The sequence below is a fragment of the Rhipicephalus sanguineus genome, chromosome 6 (assembly GCF_013339695.2).
Source record: "Rhipicephalus sanguineus isolate Rsan-2018 chromosome 6, BIME_Rsan_1.4, whole genome shotgun sequence".
NCBI classification, from domain to species: domain Eukaryota; kingdom Metazoa; phylum Arthropoda; class Arachnida; order Ixodida; family Ixodidae; genus Rhipicephalus; species Rhipicephalus sanguineus.
In genome coordinates this window covers 88509777-88518564 of record NC_051181.1, presented here as the reverse complement: position 1 = coordinate 88518564, position 8788 = coordinate 88509777, and the positions used below count along the sequence as shown (strand labels likewise).

General features: G+C 45.5%; 1 long non-coding RNA gene across 1 annotated transcript; it reads left to right on the top strand.

Annotated features, from left to right (window-relative positions):
- The first annotated feature begins 2350 nt into the window (after positions 1-2350).
- LOC119397409 (uncharacterized) lies at positions 2351-8558 on the top strand. Its single transcript, XR_007416550.1, has 3 exons — positions 2351-2519; positions 7096-7199; positions 8457-8558. It is a non-coding gene; the product is annotated as an uncharacterized LOC119397409 (long non-coding RNA).
- The last annotated feature ends 230 nt before the right edge of the window (positions 8559-8788 follow it).

Sequence of the window (8788 nt, the reverse complement as noted above, 5' to 3'; positions counted from 1 at the left end):
GGTGAGCCTTGTGGTGCGCTAGCTCAGGAGCACCAATAAACCAACAGCGTTGCGGTCATATATGGCCGTCTCTACTCTTTTTGTTTGTTTCCCTTTCCCGGTGTGCTCTGAGTGCCAGTGGAGGCTAATTAATTGTCGAATAAAGCGGTGTGCAGATGGCTAGCAAACCACTGGCGACCCTGAGTGAAAAGCTCGTAGTGTGAAGCGGTCAACTGCGCGTAAGTATTTCAACTGACTGCGCGTGTAATTGACTTTTTTTATTACTCTTAATTCTTGCATGCGTGATGCTACTGCCCGATTACTCGTGTGAATAAGCTTTTTTTTCGTTCTTTGCTTGTGCGTGTTCGTTTTGCTCGTTTTCACGCACACACCAACGTTCTCGAACTCTGTGACAGGAACTAGGCCACGCTGACGCCGCTTGACACATGATTTTTTCCATTCTGTTGTTGCCCAGCATTAACACAATGCTTAATGATAGATAAGCACCATTCCGCACCGCATTGTAAAGGTTAAGTAGATTTCAAATGCCCTGTGTGCAATCTCGGCGCAGAAAACTACAGCGCGTAGCAGACGCCCCTCGCTTTCTGCGCGCTTCCCGAGAGCGGACAGCCCACGGGTCCGCCGCAGCAACGGCGCGGCGCGGGAGTTCACCGCAAAAGGCCCACGCGGGAGCCGGCGCTTTGGACACTCCCCCTATTCTAGGTCACTCTACTCTCGCTTCCGGTCTCCCCAGAGGCTCCCCCACTGGTGGTGCCGCGGCGGCAGCCAGGAGCACTAGGCGCGCGACGCAGTATCCGCTCCACGCGGCAGAAAGCACTTACAGCGAGCGACAAATCACTAACTCTGCTCGTACTTGACGGATTCTAAACGTTTTTGCGGTGGTTGATTCGTGAGGCAACAAACTCCTTTAGTGAAGCCATTAGATGGTTACTTGGAGAAGCGTTGCAGGGCCACTTTTAGGCCAATGTATGCAGCTTTCTTTTATTAGTGTTTCACTTTCACCACCATAGCCAGGCGTGGCACTCCCCCTTGCTTTGCGCTCTCTCTCTCTCTTTTACTGAAGCGCTGCCTCTTCACCTGTTCCTTTTACTCACTCAATTAGGCACACTAACTTACCTCAATAACCATCATGGCTTTTCATTCTTTCTCCCCACCTCCTTTTTCGCACTTGCCCTCTCCTCTTGTGTTTGGTTGGGGTAGAGTTACCAGCAATACACATACACGTATTAAGGTAGCTAGTTGCTGCCCTGAACACAAGATAACTTGTCCAAACGTTGGCTCTAGCGGGACGCGCTGGTTGACGGTTTTTCATTTCAGTACTTGAGGCAAGCTTGAGTGATCTGGAATCTCCTGTGAACTATTGATTGGGCTACCGAATATAGTCGGCAGGATAAACAGCTCACACAGTTTAAATTTTTTCAGAGGGGCGCTGTTACTGCTAGTAAAAAAATGTGAGGCTCGACGGGCTTGCGGAGATGCAGTTGCAAGCTACGCTGCACGATCGCTTCTTATGGCAAGAAGCTGCTACTGAGCACGATTTTTTTTTTCTTTATTACGTGAAATTTAATAACAAACGCTAAATAAGAAAAGAATATTTTAATTAAACTACAGGTACCTGTTTTAATTCCGAACGCAATATATGTTGATTTTTGCATTTTCACAGCAACATACTGGGGAAACACAATGCGAATATCATAATGCAAGTGAAGTTAGCTGCGACTGAATCTGAGAGCGAGAGTTTCTCAAACAAGCATGTTGCATGCACTGTGTCGCGTCCAGTCTTCAAAAGCCGCCAACTTCCCTCGCGCAGAGCAAACTCCAGATATAATATTGAACAGTCACTCAAGCCAGTTAACGTGACTGTTGAAGTAAGACTCTTTACGCTGTACCACACAGTACCAGGCTGTCAAGAAACGCTGGATGAACTGCTGCAATGACGTCCTATACTTCTTTGCTAGTCTTATGTGTTGCTTGCTGCCTGCTGTTCCCATTTAAAGTGCGGCGACGCGGCACTCTGACCAGTGATTCAGTGGCGGAAACTATATAAATAGAAAGTGCGCTGAAATATCCCTCAAAAAAAGTTATCCAGAGAGGCTAGGAGATCCAACCTCCAATTTCAGGCGCCAAAATCTTGAAGAGAGTAACCAGGTTTGGTACACAATAGCCACCAAGTGGAATACCGCTACTTAGGCTTGAAGAAAAAAAGTCGGAGTAACCTCGAGCATTTGTTATATAATTTTAGCCTTGAATCGCGGTGTAATTGGCCAACAAATAGCATCACACTGAGCATTAGATATGTCGACAAGGTTACACGTTTCCTAACCAATCACAACAATGGCCACGCAGGGCGCTGGTGTGGCGACACTGACAATGGTTGTCTACCAACTCTGCCACATCACTTCAATTATTCAAAGTGGACGAAGGCCTCCCCGAATGGACGTGTCGCTTGACAACTGCCCCGGAAATAAAAGTAGCATTGCATCAGCTATGAATGCGACATTCTTCGAGCCGCAGCCATCGTAAGTTAAAGCTTATCATACTAATATTTTCAAACTCGCATTGATTGTTCAGGAAACTGAGGGGCTCAATGATCTGACGCTACCAATGCTTTCCACTAAGTAACGAGAGCAGCGCCCGGTTGTAATTGAATGGGAAATATGCAAAAAAAAGCTCGTCTCAGGAAAAGTCTTCGTCAAGTTTGAGTCCGGTTATGTTCACAGCAACCTTCTGCTAAGATTGCAGTATCGGTCTACAAAGCGTGTTGGTGCCCAGGATATTTGAACGCCGTCTTTGAGAGACAAATGGACCGCGCCTAGAGCTCGGTTCACCGGAAGCAAGCAGTGCGCCAGGTTTTACAGCGAAAGCTGTTATGAGATCATTTCACCGGCCGTTTTTGGTGCCGTAGTTGTCCGCCGCCGCCGCCGGTGTCCGTAACCAGTATCGCTCGAAATAAGAAAAAAAAGGAAATAAGAAAAAAATTCCAGGATGGAACGAGGTTCGAACCTGGGCCCTCTGCGTGGGAGCCCAGTACTCAACCTCTGAGCCATGCCGGTGCTTGAAACTGCTTTGCAAAAAGGTGCTATACAGCCTTCATGTCGGGAAGGAACCACATTAGCATATGCAATATGGCGTGGTAGAACAGTAAAATAAGCACCAAGCGTCGCACAACGCGATTTCTGTAACCAGGCGTCAAACAATGCGAATTGCGCAACGAGTAGGTTGTTGAATGCTTCCAACCCATTACAAAGAGCTCTGCCATAATTCTTCATCGTCATCAGGCACAGCATCAACAAAGTGCGCATAATGCCTTACATGCGTTTAGCAGGTACCACGGCTCTCTGTAGAATGACGAAAAATGGCATAGTGCCTGGTGCCCTACTTCTAAAAAATTACAATGATTTATAGCGTAGTGAGTTCCTCGCAAGTGCACTTGTATTGGTTGCCAAGGAAGCCCATAAGCGCATGATCCATTTCCTCGGGGTCTCAGTAAAATTGCAATGATTTATAGCGTAGTGGGTTCTTCGCAAGTGCACTTGTATTGGTTGCCAAGGAAGCCCATAAGCGCATGATCCATTTCCTCGGGGTCTCAGTAAAGTTCTTCCCTCCCCCCTCCGTCTCTCTCCCACGTCAACGTATGTTATACAGCATGACGGGCGAGGGAAATAGCGACCGGGCGTCACCGAATGCAAATTACATAACTGGTGGGCCGTTTAAACCTTCCAACCCATTACACAGGGCTGAGCCATAATTCTTCATCGTCGTCAGTCGTCGCGTCAACAAAGTGCACATAATGCCTTACAGACCTGTAGCTGGTGCCTCGCTTCTCCGCCGGATGACGAATAATGGCTTAGTAGGTGCTTCCCATCTACACAAAAATTGTGATTTATGGCGTAGTGGGTACCGTTCTAGTGTACTTGTATTGTAGCCCCAAGAGAGCTTACAACGGGCACTAGAAACGCCGCTCTTCCAGCTTTCGCTGTGACTGTGCTGCGGTATCAGCGCAGGCCTGGCGTTTTTACAACTTGTGAACAGAACAGAGAACAGACTGGCTTTCATGTGAAAGCGAAAAATTCACAATTTCGCCGCAAACGCGAAGCAATCATTGCGACAGCAAGAAATTGGAATGCCACGCAAAGAACGACAAGCAGCTCGATACTTGCGGCGCGCCGCTGAAGCACGAAGAAGGACGCCGGAAATGAACGCACAGGTATACACAGGACAAGCGTGAACAAACAACTGTCACAGTTGCTACGTCTCTGTGCTTGAGCAACGCGCTGCAAGTGTCGACAAGGCTGTTCGTTTTTTTTTTTGTTTCCTCCAAATTATGGCGCATACCCACTCTGGGGGATTGGCCAACACAGCGCCTCCACAATGGAGAATCAGACGCTCTTAGATATTTCTTTTTCTTTAAAACTGCGGCGCGTGGAGTGACCCCTCTGCGTCTCCTGTCTCACGGGGGGTCTGGCGTAACGTGTGCCCGGCGTTCTTTTTTTTTGTTCCACATCACGAGTGGGTACAGGAAGGGGCCCCTTGTCGTGCGCGTCTGAAGGGCAGTTTTCAAAGTGAAAAAAAAAATGTAGGAGCGTTGCGTGATAGAAAACACGCTGAAACTCCTCTGAGACCTGCGTACCACTAGCGGTAAATGGTGAACATAAATAGCTCGCCGTTATTTCGCCGGCGAATAAATGGCATGTGATTGAGTTGTCTCATGCAGTACGCTGGTGAGCGAGGGGTCCCTGGTTCAAATCCCCGCTCGGGTACTTCGGAACATTTTTCGTCTGCTTTGATTTTTTGCCTTATATATATATATATATATATATATATATATATATATATATATATATATATATCCAGGACATGACTGCAACGGCTACGGCAAAAATCTGCCGAGAGTGTCCCTATAATTTCTATGGCAAAAAAAAGATTGCTGATTGCATATGGATGCATCTTAGATTCGCGGGAGCTCCGTCGATAACAAGTAAGAAAATGGCATACCTAACCCAAGGTTAAGGGAACCAGCTTTCTGAACTGCGCGAAGAATTTGCCCACAAATCTCTAAAATAACGCAGGTTTTTCGATGAGCACTTGAATCTTCCGAAAACGAGTGAAAGAAGAGATGGACGATCATTAGGGCCGCTTTTTAAAATATTATATACTCCAAGAACCGACGTCCCTTTTTACCATGCAACTGAAATTTCAGCATAAATTTCCACTGAGGGACTACTATACAGCTTTTCAAGGAAGGATTGCTGGGTGCTAAACTAACCATCGCTGGGCTCTGGTAATTATGCGTGGCCCCCTAAAAATGCACCGCCAAATCTGCGCAGTCAGCATGCGTCAGCCTTGGTACTCGCATGCACTCCAGAACTATCAAAGTCCAGTTTTCACTCGCACAGTTCAGAGAGCCTTTGCACTCGCATGCCACAGTCCAGAAAGATGCTCCTCCACTCCGTTCAAAAAGACTACACAGAACAATGATTCAAGTATGATGACTAGTTTTGTTCGTGCGGACAAAACTAGTCATCATAATTTAAGTGCGAACAACTTTTAGGCGCAAGGCACTTTAGGCGCCTGGGTGGAATGCTGCCGCCGTCGCTTGGCGTAACGCAGGTAAAACCACGTATAATATAGCCATCTATAGCATAACCATGCATATCAAGGGGGTGGGAAAAGGAAGTGAGGCTGAGGAGTAGCGATGTGAGGGTGTTGAGGAGGGAAGGCGGAAGGTAATACGCTGTCATCGTATCATCTTATGTGTCGCCATATGACACACAAGATGATGTCATCGAGTCATCATTTGTTGCCGCTTGGCGTCACGCACGCAAAACAATGCGTAGCATAGCCATGTATAGCTAAGGTGCAAGAAAGGGAAGTAAGCGTGAGGAGGAGTGATTTGAGGGTGAGGAGGATGGAAAGGGGGATGGAAAGGGTAAAGCATAACAAGTCATGCATGGCGTCACACAGGCAGAAACAAGTATATCGTAGCCGTATATACCAAGGAATGTGAAAGAGAAGTGACGGTGAAGAGGAGGAAAGGAGGTAGGGAGCGGGTTAAGCACACCATAGTCATGGGGCGTTAGGTAGCCAAACGACGTATAGCATAGCCATGTATAGCATGGTATAGTAAGAGTGTGGGAAAGGGAAGTGAGGAGTGGAGAGTGTGGAGTATAGTGCAGTCGTGTATATTATAGTGTAGCAATAAGATGGAAAAGTGAAATGAGAGTGAGGAGAAGTAATGTGAGAGAGCGTAGGAGGGAAACGAGGAGCGGAGAGGGCACCACTGCATAAGAAGTGAAGGTTTTCTTTCCCGCATTAAAACGTTTGACTGGGCAAGTTAGGTTGGAGCAAGTTGGGTTCTTTCCCGCCATGGAGGCCAAGCAGGCTCCACGGTTGGAACGGCAGGGAGCGCTTGCCCGTGAACGCGAGCGTCACTGAAGGAATGCACTTTGAGGCTGAGTGACAGGTGGATCACAGCTCCGCACTTCTTATAGCTTTCACGTTGAGTGCAACTCCATAAACCTTTTTCGCCTATTTCTCAAGAAGATACGGGTGTGCGCTGCAGCAGCCGCCGTGATAAGGCATCACGCATGGATGTCCGCAAATCAGTCCATGGCAAGCTTTCTTTCTTGCCACGTATATCAATGCCTCAAAAATGCATCTTTTACGTAGTAAAAGCGTGAAGTATTTGCTCTGCAGACGAGTACCATCAAGGAACAAAGTATGAGCATTAAGGATACCAGCACACCGCGTATACGCAGCTTAAGGATATGATACTTATGTGCGTGTTTGGATAGTATGCCGGGTATTTATTCTACATTCAAAGGCATACAAGTAGATTTACAATGCTCAGTTCATTTTACTGATTATTACGTTCTATGCGCATTGAATTGCCTATGTGCTCTACAGTGGCAATCAAGAAGAAACAAGTTTGAATAGATCTGATCAGTTCATTTCGGTTCCAAATTTTCTTTCTTGTAGCACTTTGAGGTCAAGCTCCTCACAATAACAATACTTTCATAGCGTGCGCAAGTACTTCAGATATTTTATTCTTTGATACTAACAGTTGCATCGCTGTATTTTCTTTTCTTTATGCAGAATTGAAGAACAATTTATCCTCTTTCGCCTGTCGTATCTGTGGACCAGCTTTTTCGCTATACTTGCAACACTCCTAATTGGAGTTGCCGTGAGTGCTGCTACAGGTAATATAAAAATTCTCATGTACCTATTATTTCTTGTGCAAAACTGATTACAATAATATTCTAATTATGATTGCTTTCATAAACATGGAGCGTACATGTATTCGAGGCTGAAGTTTCTGACATTCTGCCGGCCTACGTTGATCCACTTGTTCAGTGCGCCTAATTGCAACTCTGCAATAAAATTGAAAGGCATCACCTCGTTTGCTTTCGCATTACTAAAAAAAGTTTGAATTAGCTTAGTGGCGTAAAGATATCAGATCAGGAGCGTTCATAAAAATTCACGTATAATTCGCAGTTCTTCAAGCAGGAAAGCAAGAGCAAAACAACATTTTTAATGTGAACATTTCACAGAAGTATGTCTGGTTGTGAAGAAACGTATGGTTCAAATAGATGGACGCTAACAAAGGTAGTGAGTAAAAAATAAAAACTTTTTTTACTATACAAGAGCAAAAGAAAAAGTAAAGTAAAAAAATCAAGCAGCTTCGCTGTCTTAACGTCGCGAAGACTGGTTAAACAGCGGAAATGGTCGTACCGTACTGCAATTTGATTGCTTGACCGTGCACTATATAGTTTCGCCACCATCACCCTTACTTCTTTCCGCTGCCTGTCCTTTGATTTGGACACTATCTATCTATCTATCTATCTATCTATCTATCTATCTATCTATCTATCTATCTATCTATCTATCTATCTATCTATCTATCTATCTATCTATCTATCTATCTATCTATCTATCTATCTATCTATCTATCTATCTATCTATCTATCTATCTATCTATCTATCTATCTATCTATCTATCTTCCCTAGAGCGCACGACTTTAGCCATCGGCGAATATTCTGAATACCGACAGCTTCATTTTTAGTGGACTGGAGGTGAGCAGTGGAGCTTGCCCAATTTCTGTGGCACATAGCCGTAAGGAGCTGCGGACGCTCCGTAGTAATCTTGGATCAACCTGTACCTTCAACAGCTGCCCTGTTATTAAGTATTTACTTTTGCTCACTACTTTAGTTGCTGTCTCGCAGTTTATACCATAAAACATTACGGAAGCTTCTTCGGTACTACAAGCTTCTATTTATTAAGCCTCCTGGCAGCTAGAATATAATTACGGCTCGAGCGCTTTTGATCCCATCGTTATTTAGTCTATGTACACTGTACTTTCCGTAAAATCGGTAAGGTAAAATAGTATAGTCAAGATTGTGAGCGACTGACTACGTCTTGGATGCTGCTTACATTGGCAAATCAATTTGAATTTCAGGTGAAATAAAGAAGAAAAAATGGCAGCATGATCTTTGTTATGACCCGGCTGTCAATTTCTGGAAACACATCATTCCTCTCTCTCGTGAGGAAAAAGATCAGGTTAGCATACTTTAGCGATATTGGCGCTATTTGTTAAAGTGTCGATGTGGCATTTCTTTACAGGCCGTGCATGCTCCAATGACTGACGGGGATCAGCGCGACAAGAGGCGTATTACCGAAACGCTGCTCACTCACACGACGAATATTTAGTCGCAACCACAGTACGTTATGCGGCTCTTCGAAGACGCTAGCATGGGCGCGTGCAGGGGGGCGTGTGAATCACCGCCAAAC